This window comes from Salmo salar, chromosome 15, assembly GCF_965601325.2.
Source record: "Salmo salar chromosome 15, fSalSal1, whole genome shotgun sequence".
Classification (NCBI taxonomy): domain Eukaryota; kingdom Metazoa; phylum Chordata; class Actinopteri; order Salmoniformes; family Salmonidae; genus Salmo; species Salmo salar.
The window spans coordinates 82,508,789-82,529,221 of record NC_138305.1 but is presented as its reverse complement, the minus strand read 5'-3'; the positions used below and the strand labels follow the sequence as shown (position 1 = coordinate 82,529,221).

The 20,433-nt window shown below is 48.9% G+C and overlaps 1 protein-coding gene across 2 annotated transcripts in view; it reads right to left on the bottom strand.

Moving 5' to 3' along the window:
- The window catches only part of si:dkey-178k16.1 (band 4.1-like protein 1), a 127,453-nt gene that overhangs the window by 89,746 nt on the left and 17,274 nt on the right, over nucleotides 1–20,433 (bottom strand). The gene's annotated exons all lie outside the window — the stretch shown is intronic.

Here is a 20,433-nt window from a genome sequence, read left to right as displayed (position 1 = left end):
CGTGACAACAATTTCATTAGAGGGGTAGAGAAAGAGAGAGAGAGAGAGAGAGAGAGAGCGAGACAGACGAGCTTTGTCATGTGAAGGTGACCACTCGCTCTCTGAGAATAATCTGATTTGTACTCTTAAACAGAAGTTCCTCCCCTCATGATTAAAAATAGCTGACATTCTTAGAGAGCTCAATTATCTTTCAGATAACAGCCACATACTGTAGCTCTATTATCAGGGGGCAAAGGGTGTCCGCTCCAAGTTTTCTTCTGCTTCAGCTGTTGTCTTTGAAGATATAGGGAATATGACTTTGACAACTACTTCTACCCCAGTGATGGTAATGCAGTACTTATTACAACCCTTTACGTAATATAGTTATTTTATGACAGTGTTTCTCAAATGGTTAGTTGTTGTTATCTAACATTTACGTAATGTAGCAGATGCTCTTATCCAGAGAAACTTACAGTAGTGAGTGCATAAATGGTCCCCCGTGGGAATCAAACCCACAACACTGGTGTTGCAAGTGCCATGCTCTACCAACTGAGCCACACGGGAGATACACTACATAACCAAACATATGTGGACACGTGCTTGTCGAACAATCTCATGCCAAAATCATGGGCATTAATATGGGAAGGCTTTCTGCTAGATGTTGGAACATTGCTGTGGGGACTTGCTTCCATTCAGCCACAAGAGCATTAATTAGTGAGGTCGGGCACTGGTGTTGGGCAATTAGGCCTGACTCGCAGTAAGCGTTCGAATTCATCGCAAAGGTGTCCGACGGGTTTGAGGTCAGGGCTCTGTGCAGGCCAGTTCTTCCGCACCGATCTCGACAAACCATTTCTGTATGGACCTCGCTTTGTGCACAGGGGCATTGTCATGCTGGAACAGGAAAGGGCCTTCCCAAAACTATTGCCACAAAGTCGGAAGCACGGAATCGTCTAGAATGTCATTGTATGCTGTAGCGTTAAGATTTCCCTTCAATGGAACTAAAGGGCCTAGCCCGAACCATGAAAAACAGCCTCAGACCATTATTCCTCCACCACCAAACTTTACAGTTGGCACTATGCATTCGGGCAGGTAGCGTTCTCCTGGCATCCGCCAAACCCAGATTCGTCCGTCGGACTGCCAGATGGTGAAACGTGATTAATCACTCCAGAGAACGCGTTTCCACTGCTCCAGAGTCTAATGGCGGCGAGCTTTACACCACTCCAGCTGACCCTTGGCATTGTGCATGTTGATCTTAGGCTTGTGTGCGGCTGCACGGCCATGGAAATCCATTTCATGAAGCTCCCGACGAACAGTTATTGTGCTGACGTTGCTTCCAGAGACAGTTTGGAACTCGGTAGTGAGTGTTGCAACCGAGGACAGACGATTTTTACGCGCTACGTGCTTCAGCACTTGTGTGGCCTACCATTTCGCGGATGAGCCGTTGTTTCTCCTAGACGTTTTCACTTCACAATAACAGCACTTACAGTTGACTGGGGCAGCTCTAGCAGGGCAGAAATGTGACAAACTGACTTGTTGGAAAGGTGGCATCATATGACGGTGCCACGTTGAAAGTCACTGAGGTCTTTGGTAAGGCCATTCTCCTGCCAATGTTTGTCTATGGAGATTGCATGTCTGGGTGCTCGATCTTAAACACCTATCAGCAATGGGTGTTCCTGAAATAGCAGAATCCACTAACTTGAAGGGGTGTCCACATACTTTTGTATATATAGTGTATGTCATAAGAAAATGCTAGAAGATTTAGGTTGGTCACACAGTTCAAAAAAATTAAACAAGTAAAGCATATAGTATACAGTAATAATACTTTAAGGACAACAGACAACTACAATGTCTGGCCATTATAGCCAACTTGATAACAATATAATGAATTCCTATTAACATCTGAATATAAGCCTATTGTTGTCTTAGAATAGGCTACATTTGCCGGTCTGGTTATCCTATTTCCAGGTAGGCCTATCTATCCATAAAAGGAGAATGTGCACATAAAAGACTCAGATATAAAAAGTGAATCATGCAACCATGATATTCAATTTGGGATTGGGAGGTGTGTAGAGCTCATTCTCTTACGAACTGAAGTAGCCAGCGGCACAGCTATAATTTCATAGTCTCATTGAGGATAATTGTCACGTGTGCCCCCTCTCCGGTCTCAAGGTCACCAGCCTGCTCGTTATGGCGCACACCTGTCACCATCGTTACGCGCACCTGCGTGTCATCAGCCTCACCTGGACTCCATCACTTCCCTGATTACCTTCCCTATATTTGTCTCAGCGCACATCGTTACAGAATAACACCTCACCTAAGGGAAGCATCAGGGAGTGTTTATTTTTATTTTTTTTGGTGGGAATGACGTCGGGTCCTGGAGCCGCTACAGGCTCTCATGCCTCAGACAGATTGCCAGGCTCCCCTGCCTCCGCTGGTTCATCAGGCTCTCATGCCTCAGCCGGATCGCCAGGCTCCCCCGCCTCAGCCGGCTCGTCTGGCTTTCATGCCTTCGCCGGATCGCCAGGCTCCCCTGCTTCCGTTGGCTCGTCAGGCTCCCATGCCTCAGCCGGTCTATCAGGTTCCCTCGCCCCAGCCGGTGACAGGTTCCCGCGCATCAGCAGGGGTGACCGGTCCGCCCCTGATCCCGGGAGATCGTCCCTTTGGTGGGCGTCCTGCGGCTGGAGCCGAACACACCGTGGAGGGGGTACCGTCAAATATGCTCTCTCTCCGGCGCTCTAGGCAGCCATGCTCCTGCGTCTCAGCTGGACTGACAGGTTTCCCGCGCCTCAGCATAGGTGACTGGTCCACTCTTGATCCCCGGGATCGTCATTTTGGTCAGCGTCCTGCGGCTGGAGCCGCGTGTCGGGGAGGGGGTACTGTCACGTGTGCCCCCTCTCCGGTCTCAAGGTCACCAGCCTGCTCGTTATGGCGCACACCTGTCACCATCGTTACGCGCACCTGCGTGTCATCAGCCTCACCTGGACTCCATCACTTCCCTGATTACCTTCCCTATATTTGTCTCAGCGCACATCGTTACAGAATAACACCTCACCTAAGGGAAGCATCAGGGAGTGTTTATTTTTATTTTTTTTGGTGGGAATGACGTCGGGTCCTGGAGCCGCTACAGGCTCTCATGCCTCAGACAGATTGCCAGGCTCCCCTGCCTCCGCTGGTTCATCAGGCTCTCATGCCTCAGCCGGATCGCCAGGCTCCCCCGCCTCAGCCGGCTCGTCTGGCTTTCATGCCTTCGCCGGATCGCCAGGCTCCCCTGCTTCCGTTGGCTCGTCAGGCTCCCATGCCTCAGCCGGTCTATCAGGTTCCCTCGCCCCAGCCGGTGACAGGTTCCCGCGCATCAGCAGGGGTGACCGGTCCGCCCCTGATCCCGGGAGATCGTCCCTTTGGTGGGCGTCCTGCGGCTGGAGCCGAACACACCGTGGAGGGGGTACCGTCAAATATGCTCTCTCTCCGGCGCTCTAGGCAGCCATGCTCCTGCGTCTCAGCTGGACTGACAGGTTTCCCGCGCCTCAGCATAGGTGACTGGTCCACTCTTGATCCCCGGGATCGTCATTTTGGTCAGCGTCCTGCGGCTGGAGCCGCGTGTCGGGGAGGGGGTACTGTCACGTGTGCTCCCTCGCCGGTCTCTAGGCCACCAGCCTACTCTTTATGGCGCACACCTGTCCCTATCGTTACGCGCACCTGCGCGTCATCAGACTCACCTGGACTCAATCACTTCCCTTATTACCTTCCCTATATATTTCACTCAAACAGAAAAGTGCATCCTGTAGCACTAATTCCAATACGTTTTGGAACACTGTAAAGTCCATGGAGAATAAGAGCACCTCCTCCCAGCTGCCCACTGCACTGAGGCTAGGAAACACTGTCACCACCGATAAATCCACGACAATAGAGAATTTCAATAAGCATTTTTCTACGGCTGGCCAAGCTTTCCACCTGGCTACCCCGGCCAACAGCTCTGCACCCCCCGCAGTAACTTGCCCAAGCCCCCACACACTTCTCCTTCACCCAAATCCAGAGAGCTGATGTTCAGAAAGAGCTGCAAAATCTGGACCCCTACAAATCAGCTGGGATAGACAATCTGGATCCTCTCTTTCTATAATCAACACCTCCTTTGGCCACTTTTCCTTCCAGTTCTCTGCTGCCAATAACTGGAACGAATTGCAAAAATCACTGATGCTGGAGACTTATATCTCCCTCACTAACTTTAAGCATCAGCTGTCAGAGCACCTTACCGATCACTGCACCTGTACACAGCCCATCTGTAGATAGCCCACCCAACTACCTCATCCCCATATTGTTATTTATTTTTCTTGCTCTTTTGCACCCCAGTATCTCTACTTGCACATCATCATCTGCACATCTATCACTCCAGTGTTAATGCTAAATTGTAATTATTTTTGCCACTCTGGCCTATTTATTACCTTACCTCCCTAATCTCACTACATTTGCACACACTGTACATAGATTATTCTATTGTGTTATTGACTGTACGTTTGTTTATCCCATGTGTAACTCTGTGTTGTTGTTTTTGTCGCACTCCTTTATCTTGGGCAGGTCGCAGTTGTAAATGAGAACTTGTTCTCAAATGGCTCACCTGGTTAAATAAAGGTGTAGGGGGTGCGTACTGGCAGCAGAGAAGTCAGGCGCAGGAAAGCAAAAACTGATTTACAACGGCGCAGTTTAATAAATAAAACCACCGTAAACAGAACAATAAATGAATGGGTAAACAAAACCCGTTACACACCTAGCATAACGTGCACAAGCACTACAATAAACAATTCCGGAGAAGGACATGGGGGGAACAGAGGGTTAAATACACAACATGTAATGATGGGATTGAAACCAGGTGTGTGGGAAGACTAGATAAAACAAATGGAAAATGAAAGGTGGATCAGCGATGGCTAGAAGAACGGTGACGTCGAACGCCGAACGTCGCCCGAACAAGGAAAGGGACAGACTTCGGCGGAAGTCGTGACAGTACCCCCCCCCTGATGCGCGGCTTCAGCAGCGCGCAGACACCGGCCTTGGGGACGACCCGGAGGGCGAGGCGCAGGGCGATCCGGACGAAGACGGTGGAACTCCTGCAGCATTGAAGGACCAAACACGTCCTCGAACGGAACCCAGCAACTTTCCTCCGGACCGTACCCCTCCCACTCCACGAGATACTGAAGGCCCCTCGCCCGACGCCTCAAATCCAGTATAGAGCAAACGGAGTACGCCGGGGCCCCCTCAATGTCCAGAGGGGGGCGGAGGAACCTCCCGCACCTCAGACTCCTGGAGCGGGCCAGCCACCACCGGCCTGAGGAGAGACACATGGAACGAGGGGTTACTACGGTAATCGGGGGGAAGCTGTAACCTATAACAAACCTCGTTCACTCTCCTCAGGACTTTAAATGGCCCCACAAACCGCGGACCCAGCTTCTGGCAGGGCAGGCGGAGGGGCATGTTTCAGGTCGAGAGCCAGACCCGGTCCCCTGGTGCGAACACCGGGGCCTCACTGCGGTGACGGTCTGCGTTCTCTTTTTGGCACACCACGGCCCGCTGAAGGTGAACACGTGCAGCTTCCCATGTCTCCTCCGCGTGCCTGAACCAGTCGTCCACCACAGGAGCCTCGGTCTGACTCTGATGCCAAGGCGCCAGAACCGGCTGGTACCGGCTGGGAGAGAGGTTAGTGGAGGAGTGGCGAAGCGAGTTCTGTGCCATCTCGGCCCAGGGCATGAACGCCGCCCACTCCCCCGGCCGGTCCTGGCAATAGGACCGCAGAAACCTGCCCACATCCTGGTTTACTCTCTCCACCTGCCCATTACTCTCAGGGTGAAACCCTGAAGGAAGGCTGATCGAGACCCCCAGACGTTCCATGAACGCCTTCCAGACCCTAGACGTGAACTGGGGACCTCGATCAGACACTATATCCTCAGGCACCCCGTAGTGCCGGAAGACGTGCGTAAACAAGGCCTCCGCTGTCTGTAGGGCCGTAGGGAGGCCAGGCAGAGGGAGGAGACGACAGGACTTAGAGAACCGATCCACAACAACCAGGATCGCGGTGTTACCCTGTGAGGGGGGAAGATCGGTAAGAAAATCCACCGACAGGTGCGACCAAGGCTGTTGTGGAACGGGTAAGGGGTGTAGCTTCCCTCTGGGCAGGTGCCTAGGAGCCTTACATTGGGCGCACACCGAGCAGGAGGAAACATAAACACTCACGTCCTTAGCCAAGGTAGACCACCAGTACCTCCCGCTCAAACAGCGCATTGTCCGACCGATCCCAGGATGACCAGAGGAGGGTGACGTGTGGGCCCAATAGATCAACCGGTCACGAACAGCAGACGGAGCGTACAGACGCCCAGCGGGACACTGGACGGGAGCGGGCTCTGCACATAATGCCTGCTCAATGTCCGCATCCAGCTGCCTCGATACCTAGAGGAACCACAGTAGTGTGACCTCTGCGGCCACAGATGGTGCACGAGCTAGAACCCCCTCCGGTCTCCCTGCGCACCGCCCCTCCCAGCTCCATGGGTATCGGAGAGGGGGTGCGGGGGGATGGAACCAACAGACCCCGATCTGAACGTCCGCGGGTAGCCAGCAGGATGGACAGGTCCAGCAGCTGGTCGAACGTGAGGGTGGTGTCTCTGCAGGCCAACTCCCGACGGACATCCTCGCGCAGACTGCAGCGATAATGGTTGATCAGGGCCCTGTTGTTCCATCCCGCGCCGGCAGCCAGGGTACAAAACTCCAGGGTGAACTCCTGGGCGCTCCTCGTCCCCTGCCTCAGATGGAAGAGGCGTTAACCTGCCGCTCTACCCTCGGGTGGGTGGTTGAAGACCGCCCGGAAGCTGCGGGTGAACTCCTCAAACTGGTCCAACGCCGCATCTCCCTCTCTCCACACGGCATTGGCCCACTCCAGGGCTATCCCGGTGAGGCACGAGACGAGGGCGGACACCCTCTCACGGCCCGATGGAGCCGGGTGGACGGTTGCCAGGTATAAGTCCAGCTGCAACAGGAACCCCTGGTAGTTCGCAGCCGTCCCGTCGTATTCCTGGGGAAGGGAGAGACGAATCCCACTGGGTCCAGGAGAAGGAGGGGCACGTAGTGGAGACCCCGGTTGTGCAGGTGGAGGCGCTGGGAGAACTCCCTGTCTCTCCCAGCGGTCCATTGTCTGGACAACGCGGTCCATGGCGGTGCCAAGATGGTGGAGCACTGCTGCGTGCTCCTGGACGCGCTCCTCCACCCCTATACCCGGGGTACCTGCTCCTGCTGACTCCATAAGTTTGGTCCGGAATTCTGTAGGGGTGCGTACTGGTGGCAGAGAAGTCAGGCACAGGAGAGCAAAAACTGATTTACAACGGCGCAGTTTAATAAATAAAACCACCGTAAACAGAACAATAAATGAATGGGTAAACAAAACCCGTTACACACCTAGCATAACGTGCACAAGCACTACAATAAACAATTCCGGACAAGGACATGGGGGGGAACAGAGGGTTAAATACACAACATGTAATGATGGGATTGAAACCAGGTGTGTGGGAAGACAAGACAAAACAATTGGAAAATGAAAGGTGGATCAGCGATTGCTAGAAGAACGGTGACGTCGACCGCCGAACACCGCCCGAACAAGGAGAGGGACCGACTTCGGCGGAAGTCGTAACAAAAGGTTAAATAAAAAATAAAACTCCCTTTGGTTTCTTCCCCAGGCGTTATTGTATCTGTTCCTGGGTCATGTCTGTGCGTTGTTTGTTACGTGTTCGTTTCATTTATTTATTAAAACACTCACTCCCTGAACTTGCTTCCCGACTCTCAGCGCACATCGTTACAATAATCTATGTTGTAGGGCCGTCCACGACTAAAAAACATAATGGTCGACCAAGAGTAGTCTGTTTTACAAAGTGGATTTTTCCATATATAGACACATCCTATGTGTTTTAATTAGGATTGCAAAGGGTCGGAAAGGCTCCGGGAATTTTCCATGGGAAATTAAGCCCAGGAATTTGGGGAATTTGCTTAAATTCATTAAAAAAGTTAGCTTATAACAATGAAGCTCTTTTTGTGGTATACACATAAGGCAATTATAGGTCTTGTGGCATATTTTGGTTAAACTATCCCCAATTCAATGGAATTGCAACCCTCTGCATGCACAGTGCATTCCTCCATCACATGTGCATGGCACTCTTCCATCACATGTACAGCTGATTCTCAAGATTATGCACACTAATGAGATGCTATTGAGCCCACACTACTACAGAGTCTCAGCCAAGGACTACATGCATTCTGGTAAGTTTTGATTACAATACTGGGTAAGGTGGATATATTTAATATGACATAATGTTTTGTTAACTAGTAAATAGTAGCCTACAGCAAAGTGTGTTTAAATAATTTCTCACAATTTCTGCTACCATGTGGGTTTTAGCTTGCTTGAGCCTGCTAACTGAGGAGTGTCAATTCACCTGTTTCCATACATGTTTAATTTAAAAACATTTATCTTACAAAGGAATTTCTTAATCTAACTGCTTAACAATTTATCTGTACATGGAATTTCATTTCGTTTTTTTTACTAATTTCTTTCTAATCTTTACAGGAAAATGCCACTGGCACTATCTGATGTGTGGAGACATTTCACTGCAGCTAATGTAGAAGGAAAAGCTGTGTACATTTGAAAATACTGTGCCAAATCATGTGTGAAGAATGCAACAAAGATGCAGAATCATCTGGCCAAGTGCATGAAGTTCCCTCAGCGCCCACAACAAGCAACCTCTGACAAAAGTTCCACTACTTATATTCGAGGTGAAAATGATGAATCAGACACCTTATCGATAGCAACAGCTCATAGTCCTCCTGGAATCAGAAGTTTATTTGACTCAATGGAGGAACTTAGTCAGAGAAATCCTGATGAATGTCTTGCTCTAGCTGTGTATGCAACTGGTTCACCTCTGATGCTCACAGGCAACGTGTAATGGAAGTGATTTCTGAATGTTCTTCACCCAGCATACACCCCTCCAACCAGACATGCTTTATCTACTCATTTGCTGGATGCAGAGTTCAACAGAGTTCAAGTGAAAGGCAAGCAAATCATAGAGAAAGCTGACTGTATTGCAATCAACTCTGATGGGTGGTCGAATGTTCGTGGGCAAGGAATAATTAACTACATCATCTCCATCCGTCAACCAGTATTTTACAAGAGCACAGACACAAGGGACAACAGACACACCGGTCTATACATTGCAGATGCGCTGAAGGCAGTCATCAATGACCTTGGTCCACACAAGGTATTTGCACTGGTGACAGACAACGTTGCAACCATGAAGGCTGCTTGGTCTGAAGTGGAGGAGTCCTACCCTCACATCACACCCATTGGCTGTGCTGCTCATGCATTGAATCTGCTCCTCAAGGACATCATGGCACTGAAAACAATGGATACACTCTACAAGAGAGCCAAGGAAATGGTTAGGTGTGTGAAGGGTCAAGTTATAGCAGCAATCTACCTCACCAAGCAAAGTGAGAAGAATAAGAGCACCACATTGAAGCTGCCCAGCAACACCCTTTGGGGTGGTGTTGTCATCATGTTTGACAGTCTCCTGGAGGGGAAGGAGTCTCTCCAAGAAATGGTCATATCAAAGTCTGCCGATATGGACAGCCCCATCAAGAGTATCCTCCTGGATGATGTATTTTGGGAGAGAGTGGTAAGCAGCCTGAAACTCCTGAAAGCTATAGCAGTAGCCATTGCATGGATTGAGGGAGACAATGCCATCCTGTCTGATGTTCCGACTCTGCTTGCAGATGTACGAGAAGAAACCCGTACTGCCCTGCCCACTTCACTGTTGCTCCAAGCAGAGCAAACTGCAGTTCTGAAATACATCAAAAAGCGTGAAGACATTTTCTGCCTGAAGCCCATACACGCCGCAGCGTACATGTTGGACCCCAAGTATGCTGGCAAGAGCATCCTTTCTGGTGCAGAGATCAACAAGGACTATGGTGTCATCACTACCGTGTCTGGCCACCTTGGCCTGGATGAGGGCAAGGTTCTTGGCAGTCTGGCAATGTACACTTCCAAGCAAGGGCTTTGGGATGGAGATGCAATATGGCAGTCGTGCCAACATATCTCATCAGCGACCTGGTGGAAGGGACTTTGTGGATCTGAGGCTCTTTCCCCTGTTGCCTCCATCATCCTCCAAATCCCACGAACATCAGCTGCCTCAGAGCACAACCGATCCTTGTTTGGGAACACACACACCAAACCACACAACAGGCTGACCAATACAAGGGTTGAAGAATTGGTGGCCATCCAGCCAAATTTGAGGCTTTTTGAGCCTGACAACAAACCATCCTCAACAAGGTTGGAAAGTGACAGTGAAGATGAGGCCTCAGAGTCTGATGTTCAAGAGGTGGACATTGAGGAGGTCCAGGGAGAAGACATGGAAGCCTGAGAGGAAGACAAACAAAGCTTTAGTTTCTAGACTTTCATTTTACAGATGTATGTTGAAAACGTTTTTGGGAGATGCGATGGATCATTGGGGATCATTCAATATTCCCTTTCTTTTGTTGTTCAGTGAAATCATCCCATGTGAAGAGTCAATTAATTTAATTAAAGTTAAATTCGTAACTAAATTTCTACTGGAAGGATTTAATCATTTGCAATTATGTCTATTTATGATAAGGTAAATGGTTTATGTGTAACGGCTGTCTTCTGTAAAAATGGACCAAGGCGCAGCAGGTATGTGAATACTCATCTTTAATAAAAATAAAGGAGTAGAGCATCCACTTAACAATTCAAACAATATATAAGACAGGAACAGTTTTGCAGGCACACAACACGCAGTGCAAAAACAACTACCCACAAAACCAAGTGACAAACATACTCCTACATATATGACTCCCAATCAGGAACAACGATCCCCAGCTGTTCCTGATCAGGAGTCACAAGACCAACACAGAACAATCACACACACAAGACTGCCACGTCCTGACCCCAAAACTACAACAACAGCTCCATCTGCTGGTCAGGACGTGACAGTACCCCCCCCTCAAGGTGCAGACCCCGGAATGCACCTAACAACGAAAAAACACCAACAAACAAAATCCCCAACAAAACCCATAAACAATAACCCCTAAACAATAAGGGAGGGAAGGGAGGGTGGCTGCCGTCAACGACGGCACTGTGCTACACCCTCCCTCCCCAACCCACCTATCCTGGAGGTGGCTCCGGTGCAGGACGTGGACCCTGCTCCACCCTCGGCGTCGCCCACTTCGGTGGAGCCGATAGCTGCGCCAGGCAGACGGACCCCTCGAGCCGGGCCAGAGGACAGGAGGGCCCCTCGGGCTGGGCCGGGGGGCAGGAGGGCCCCTCGGGCTGGGCCGGGGGGCAGGAGGGCCCCTCGGGCTGGGCCGGGGAGCAGGAGGGCCCCTCGGGCTGGGCCGGGGAGCAGGAGGGCCCCTCGGGCTGGGCCGGAAGGCATGCGGGCCACTCGGGCTGGGCCGGAAGGCATGCGGGCCACTCGGGCTGGGCCGGAAGGCATGCGGGCCACTCGGGCTGGGCCGGAAGGCATGCGGGCCACTCGGGCTGGGCCGGAAGGCATGCGGGCCACTCGGGCTGGGCCGGAAGGCATGCGGGCCACTCGGGCTGGGCCGGAAGGCATGCGGGCCACTCGGGCTGGGCCGGAAGGCAGGAGGACCACTCGGGCTGGGCCGGAAGGCAGGAGGACCACTCGGGCTGGACCGGAGGGCAGGAGGACCACTCGGGCTGGACCGGAGGGCAGGAGGACCACTCGGGCTGGACCGGAGGGCAGGAGGACCACTCGGGCTGGACCGGAGGGCAGGAGGACCACTCGGGCTGATCCTGACAGGCCGGGCACCCTGGCAGATCAGGGCAGGCGGGCACCTCTGGCAGAACCGGGCAGTCCGACCACTCCGGCAGTTCAGGGCAGTCCGGCCACTCCGGCAGTTCAGGGCAGTCCGGCCACTCCGGCAGTTCAGGGCAGTCCGGCCACTCCGGCAGTTCAGGGCAGTCCGGCCACTCCGGCAGTTCAGGGCAGTCCGGCCACTCCGGCAGTTCAGGGCAGTCCGGCCACTCCGGCAGTTCAGGGCAGTCCGGCCACTCCGGCAGAACAGGGCAGTCCGGCCACTCCGGCAGAACAGGGCAGTCCGGCCACTCCGGCAGAACAGGGCAGTCCGGCCACTCCGGCAGAACAGGGCAGTCCGGCCACTCCGGCAGAACAGGGCAGTCCGGCCACTCCGGCAGAACAGGGCAGTCCGGCCACTCCGGCAGAACAGGGCAGTCCGGCCACTCCGGCAGAACAGGGCAGTCCGGCCACTCCGGCAGAACAGGGCAGTCCGGCCACTCTGGCAGAACAGGGCAGTCCGGCCACTCTGGCAGTACAGGGCAGTCCGGCCACTCCGGCAGTACAGGGCAGTCCGGCCACTCCGGCAGTTCAGGGCAGTCCGGCCACTCCGGCAGTTCAGGGCAGTCCGGCCACTCCGGCAGTTCAGGGCAGTCCGGCCACTCCGGCAGTTCAGCGCAGTCCGGCCACTCCGGCAGTTCAGCGCAGTCCGGCCACTCCGGCAGTTCAGCGCAGTCCGGCCACTCCGGCAGTTCAGCGCAGTCCGGCCACTCCGGCAGTTCAGCGCAGTCCGACCACTCCGGCAGTTCAGCGCAGTCTGACCACTCCGGCAGTTCAGCGCAGTCTGACCTCTCTGGCGACTGTTGACTGGCGGGCAGCTCTGACGATGACTGTTGACTGGCGGGCAGCTCTGACGATGACTGTTGACTGGCGGGAAGCTCTGACGATGACTGTTGACTGGCGGGCAGCTCTGACGATGACTGTTGACTGGCGGGCAGCTCTGACGATGACTGTTGACTGGCGGGCAGCTCTGACGATGACTGTTGACTGGCGGGCAGATCTGATGATGACTGTTGACTGGCGGGCAGCTCTGATGATGACTGTTGACTGGCGGGCAGCTCTGATGAAGACTGTTGACTGGCGAGCAGCTCTGGTGATGGTTGACTGGCGAGGCTGGGTTGACACACTAGACTCCTGATGCGCGGGGCTGGTATAGGACGTGCCAGCCCGGAGACACGCACCTCCATGCTAGTGCGTCTGGCGGGAAACACCGGACCGAAAGGGCGCACTGGCGGTCTTGAGTGCAGGGTTGGCATCACCCCTTCCGGCTCGATGCTCCCCTTGCCCTGGCACCTGCGGGGCGCTGGTACTGGGCGAAGTGGGCTGTGCGTCCGTATAGGCGAGATGGTGCGCACCTCAGCGTAACATGACGCCCTCCACCTCGTACGCACCTCCCTGTAGTCACGGGTAGCTGGCTTACGGCTCTTCCCTGGCCTGGCCAAACTACCCGTGTGCCCCCCCCCAAAAAAATCTTGGGGCTGCCTCTCGGGTTCCCTTAGCTCCCTTAACTTGTCCGCCCAGAATTTTCTTTCGTCCTGCCAGGTCCATTCTTCCATTTTCTTCTCCTGTGGCTTCCTCCTCTTCTGCTGCTTGGTCCTTTGGTGGGTAGTTCTGTAACGGCTGTCTTCTGTAAAAATGGACCAAGGCGCAGCAGGTATGTGAATACTCATCTTTAATAAAAATAAAGGAGTAGAGCATCCACTTAACAATTCAAACAATATATAAGACAGGAACAGTTTTGCAGGCACACAACACGCAGTGCAAAAACAACTACCCACAAAACCAAGTGACAAACATACTCCTACATATATGACTCCCAATCAGGAACAACGATCCCCAGCTGTTCCTGATCAGGAGTCACAAGACCAACACAGAACAATCACACACACAAGACTGCCACGTCCTGACCCCAAAACTACAACAACAGCTCCATCTGCTGGTCAGGACGTGACATTATGTTTCTGTCTCCATATGATATGGTAAATATATCCAATGCAAAAAAACATCTGCATGTAAATGGTATTAATACTAATTTGCATATATTTCCGTTAATTCCCATATATTCCCGTTAATTCCCATATATTCCCACGGAAAGTTTCCACCTCTGAATATTCCCCAAAATGTGCAACCCTAGTTTTAATCAAATCAACTATATTCACTGAGCTTGTCTGACGCTTTAAGCACATTGTTTGATTAAATCATTAAGACACACAAATGACTAGAGGGAGTCCGACAACCACAGTGTTTATCGTGGTGTCCCTGTTGCCGAAGCTGCAACATAATTACAGCCATTTCTGAATGAAAATGTCTGTTACCGAAATACCTAATTTCTTTAGGAAAATATTCCATATTCCCTCAAATCTTGATCTCGTTCCATAACACAAAGAATGCATCACATGCACGTGACCAATGGTTCCGCACCTATAGCATATCATAAACACATTAATAAATTGGTTATAACAAACTCCCAACACCGTAACAGCAAAATGGATGCAGTGGACGTGACAAATAAACTCAAAAAGGGGGAATGTTTAGGCTACTGGTTGCTCATGAGGTAAAGGGGAGTCAGATGTGTGGAATAAATCTTACTAGTGGTGGAAAATACTGGAGATCAAGAAAAGTAAGGTAAGGAGCAAGCGCTGCGTGTATATTATGTGTGCCAAACAGGTGCTGTTAAATCACAATATAATTTTTCTGACAGTTTGGAACAATGTAAACAACACTACATAAATTACAAGCGTACCAGAGAGGCTGTTGTAACGTTTTTTTGTTAAGCCTTTATTACAGCAAAGACTAATCATTCGTGAATGCAATTTTCGGAATGGAACGGTTTATTTAATGTTTAAGCAAATTATTCAGAGGTCACTTTATTTTATTTTAAAATTAAAAAGCTTGATTGCATTTCCAATTATGAATGACTCGTATGTTGTGTGATGACATTAACGAATGAATGATTGATTGATCCAGTACCCTATATAAGTATTGAAATATAGGCTTAATATATGCCTAACTTACAGTTTTAAGATTAAAGAGGATGCACTCTTAGGCCAACAGCTCAATGGTGGTTACACAAGGCTGCTATACTAAGCCTACTAATGATAATGACATTACTTATTCTTATAATGATGATCATCATAATAAAAATAACATTAAGAAGGAGATAAAGAAAAGGAGTGTTATTATTAATAAAAATAACATTAAGAAGGAGATAAAGAAAAGGAGTGTTATTATTATTATAAATATTATTTTTCGGACAATTTGGAACAGTGTAAACAACACAAAATAAATTATAAATAATACCAGAAGCTGTTAAAACGGGAAACAAGTGTAAAGCCTTTATTAAAGCAAAGCAAAGACTAAAAACAACCACATTTGTGAAATTGTTTCATTAACATGTTTACTAGAAATTGTTTACTTGACAAACAAATCATCAAACAGGCAACAGAAGCAGTATCTGTCTTATTTCTATAGATATATATGGATGATTTATAAAGCCAGTCACATTTAACAGCTAGTATACTGATTATAGACCTAATTAAATTGGGGTTTCCTCTCTCCTCACTTTTCTTAGACAATAAGGCAAGGGTTGTTTTCTCATCTCCTCATTCTGCTGCTGACTCCGCCGCATTGTTCTCAAAACCAATATGCTGGTTAACTTTGCTATTATGCACATAGCAACCTGGTCTAGGAAAAGGTGCCAATTCAACAGCGCACGGATGTGTTTCAGAACCACGGACAGCAACCACTATCGAACGCGGGAGAAAGCACATTTGTTATAAAATAATATCATTTTTTATTAGTGTTGAATCATTGTTCTTATGTAATACAACCATATACATTTTCAGTAGCACGTCTTGGAGTGATGGATTGTGCCATCCACACGGCCTCCACAATGGATTAGTCCACTCAGACAGGTACGAATCAGACAGGTGTCTTGCACACCATGATTTTATTTTATTTATTTCATCTTTATTTAACCAGGTAGGCAAGCTGAGAACAAGTTCTCATTTACAATTGCGACCTGACCAAGATAAAGCAAAGCAGTATGACACATACAACAACAAAGAGTTACACATGGAGTAAAACAAACATAGTCAATAATACAGTAGAAAAATAAGTCTATATACAATGTGAGCAAATGAGGTGAGGTAAGGGAGGTAAAGGCAAAAAAGGCCATGGTGGCAGAGTAAATAAAGTATAGCAAGTAAAACACTGGAATGGTAGATTTGCAGTGGAAGAAAGTGCAAATTAGAAATAGAAATAATGGGGTGCAAAGGAGCAAAATAAATAAATAAATACAGTAGGGGAAGAGGTAGTTGTTTGGGCTAAATTATAGATGGGCTATGTACAGGCGCAGTAATCTATGAGCTGCTCTGACAGCTGGTGCTTAAAGCTAGTGAGGGAGATAAGTGTTTCCAGTTTCAGAGATTTTTGCAGTTCGTTCCAGTCATTGGCAGCAGAGAACTGGAAGGAAAGGCGGCCAAAGGAGGAATTGGCTTTGGGGGTGACCAGTGAGATATACCTGCTGGAGCGCGTGCTACAGGTGGGTGCTGCTATGGTGACCAGCGAGCTGAGATAAGGGGGGACTTTACCTAGCAGGGACTTGTAGATGACCTGGAGCCAGTGGGTTTGGCGACGAGTATGAAGCGAGTGGTGGGTAGTATATGGGGCTTTGGTGACAAAACGAATGGCACTGTGATAGACTGCATCCAATTTGTTGAGTAGGGTATTGGAGGCTATTTTGTAAATGACATCGCCGAAGTTGAGGATCGGTAGGATGGTCAGTTTTACAAGGGTATGTTTGGCAGCATGAGTGAAGGATGCTTTGTTGCGAAATAGGAAGCCGATTCTAGATTTAACTTTGGATTGGAGATGTTTGATGTGAGTCTGGAAGGAGAGTTTACAGTCTAACCAGACACCTAGGTATTTGTAGTTGTCCACATATTCTAAGTCAGAACCGTCCAGAGTAGTGATGCTGGATGGGCGGGCAGGTGCAGGCAGCGATCGGTTGAAGAGCATGCAATTAGTTTAACTTGTATTTAAGAGCAGTTGGAGGCCACGGAAGGAGAGTTGTATGGCATTGAAGCTCGTCTGGAGCGTTGTTAACACAGTGTCCAAAGAAGGGCCAGAAGTATACAGAATGGTGTCGTCTGCGTAGAGGTGGATCAGACACTCAACAACAGCAAGAGCGACATCATTGATATATACAGAGAAGAGAGTCGGCCCAAGATTTGAACCCTGTGGCACCCCCATAGAGACTGCCAGAGGTCCGGACAACAGGCCCTCCGATTTGACACACTGAACTCTATCAGAGAAGTAGTTGGTGAACCAGGCGAGGGTATCATTTGAGAAACCAAGACTATTGAGTCTGCCGATGAGGATGTGGTGATTGACAGAGTCGAAAGCCTTGGCCAGGTCAATGAATATGGCTGCACAGTATTGTTTCTTATCGATGGCGGTTAAGATATCGTTTAGGACCTTGAGCGTGGCTGAGGTGCACACATGACCAGCTCTGAAACCAGATTGCATAGCGGAAAAGGTGCGGTGGGATTCGAAATGGTCGGTAATCTGTTTGTTGACTTGGCTTTCGAAGACCTTAGAAAGGCAGGTTAAGATAGATATAGGTCTGTAGCAGTTTGGGTCAAGAGTGTCCCCCCCTTTGAAGAGGGAGATGACCGCAGCTGCTTTCCAATCTTTGGGAATCTCAGACGACACGAAAGAGGGTTGAACAGGCTAGTAATAGGGGTTGCAACAATTTCGGCAGATAATTATCGAAAGAAAGGGTCCAGATTGTCTAGCCCGGCTGATTTGTAGGGGTCCAGATTTTGCAGCTCTTTCAGAACATCAGCTGACTGGATTTGGGAGAAAGAGAAATGGGGAAGGCTTGGGCGAGTTGCTGTGGGGGGTGCAGTGCTGTTGACCGGGATAGGGGTAGCCAGGTGGATGATATGATATATACAGTACCAGTCAAAAGTTTGGACACACTTACTCATTCAAAGTTTTTCTTGAATTTTACTATTTTCTACATTGTAGAATAATAGTGAAGACATCAAAACTATGAAATAACACATATGGAATCATGTAGTAAGCAAAAAAGTGTTGAACAAATCAAAATATATTTTACATTTGAGATTCTTCAAAGTAGACACCCTAAAGCCTTGATGATAGCTTTAAACACTCTTGGCATTCTCTCAACCAACTTCAAGAGGAAGTCACCTGGAAAACATTTCAATTAACAGGTGTGCCTTGTTAAAAGTTAATTTGTGGAATTTCTTTCCTTAATGCATTTGAGCCAATCAGTTGTGCTGTGACAAGGTAGGGGTGGTATACAGAAGATAGCCCTATTTTGTAAAACACCAAGTCCATATTATGGCAAGAACAGCTCAAATAAGCCAAAAACGACAGTCCATCATTACTTTAAGACATGACGGTCAGTCAATCCAGAAAACCTCAAGAACTATGAAAGTTTCTTCAAGTCCAGTTGCAAAAACCATCAAGCGCTATGATGAAACTGGCTCTCATGAGGACCGCCACAGGAAAGGAAGACCCAGAGTTAACTATGCTGCAGAGGATAGGTTCATTAGAGTTAACTGCACCTCAGATTGCAGCCCATATAAATGCTTCACAGAGTTCAAGTAACAGACACATCTCAACATCAACTGTTCAGAAGAGACTGCATGAATCAGGCCTTCATGGTCGAATTGCTTCTAAGAAACCACTACTAAAGGACACCAATAAGAAGAAGAGACTTGCTTGGGCCAAGAAACACGAGCAATGGACATTAGACCGGTGGAAATCTGTCCTTTAGTCTGACGAGTCCAAATCTGTGATTTTTGGTTCCAACTGCCAGGTCTTTGTGAGACGCAGAGTAGGTGAACGGAGGATCTCCGCATGTGTGATTCCCACCATGACGCATGGAGGAGGAGTTGTGATGGTGCGGGGGTGCTTTGCTGGTGACTGTGAGTGGTTTATTTAGAATTCAAGGCACACTTTACCAGCATGGCTACCACAGCATTCCACAGCGATATGCCATCCCATCTGGTTTGCGGTATTGGGACTATAATTTGTTTTTCAACAGGACAATGACCGAAAACACACCTCCAGGCTGTGTAAGGGCTTTTTGACCAAGAAGGAGTATGATGGAATGCTGCATCAGATGACATGGCCTCCACAATCACCCGACCTCAACCCAATTGAGATGGTTTGGGATGAGTTGGACCGCACAGTGAAGGAAAAGCTGGCAACAAGTGCTCAGCTTATGTGGGAACTCCTTCAAGACTGTTGGAAAAGCATTCCTCATGAAGCTGGTTGAGAGAATGCCAAGAGTGTGCAAAGCTATCATCAAGGCAAAGGGTGGCTACTTTGGAGAATCTCAAATATAAAATAAATTTGATTTGATAATAAATTAAATTAGATTTTTGGTTACTACATGATTCCCTATGTGTTATTTCATAGTTTTGATGTCTTCACTATTATTCTACAATGTAGAAAATAGTGAAAATAAAGAAAAACGCTTGAATGAGTAGGTGTCCAAACTTTTGACTGATACTGTATATTTTTCTGCTACTGTTCGGCTAAAGGAATCTCGGTCGACCAACAGGCTGTCGACCAAATAATCGACCCATCGACTAAATGTGGTCAGCCCTACTATGTTGTGGAATACTTAAGTTAATCATGTAAAGAAATATTACTCCTGCTGTATCTGTAAGTCAAACCACATGTTTATCCTGGTGTTAGTGTAACCGTATAGCTTCCGTCCCTGTCTCCCCCAAGCTGGGCACGAACAAGGGACCCTCTGCACGCAACATTTGCAACCCAAAGAAGCACCATCAATACCACTGACCTAAAAAAAATACATTTCTAGGTCTGGAGAAACAATACTTCTAGGTCTCAGGGCGGATGACATCACTTGCACAAGACTAGCACATCGCTAACTGAGTAGTTATTCCACATCGGCTACGCTATAGCATAAAGACAGGAAACCATGAGTGCCACCAATGGACATTAGACAAGATTACAGACATCTCTAAATCTTTCAGTACTTTGATCCAGATTTGAGTACCATTTCTCTAGCTAGAATAGAAGTGTGATATAAAAAACAAGGGATAAAGCTCATGAGATGGTGGGATTAGTGAAATGGCACAAGGCTGGCTAAGATTAAAGTTTAACACATCCAGGAAAACCTTAATTAAGAAGTAACAAAATAGGGTTTTTAATTCAGTCTTTTAATTGCTCCACACTTGTAAACAGCTGATGGATAATGTGGTATTAGTCACCAAAGCATCAAGGAAGTTTAGATTAACTTTTCCCTCAGCCAGCTGTCTGTCTGCTAGCGGGTCTCTGGATTTAACTCTTGAAAGGCTCAGACGGAAGACTTCTCTCAACTTTAGCGACAGGCAAACCTATCTGTGCATAATCAGAGGCAATCCAACAATTATATAAACAAGCTCGAGAGGACGTATGTGACACGCAGCATGATAAGTAGGCTTGGGTGGTATACCGTATATACCTATACCGGGGTATTTGGAAATAGCCACGAGATGGTTTT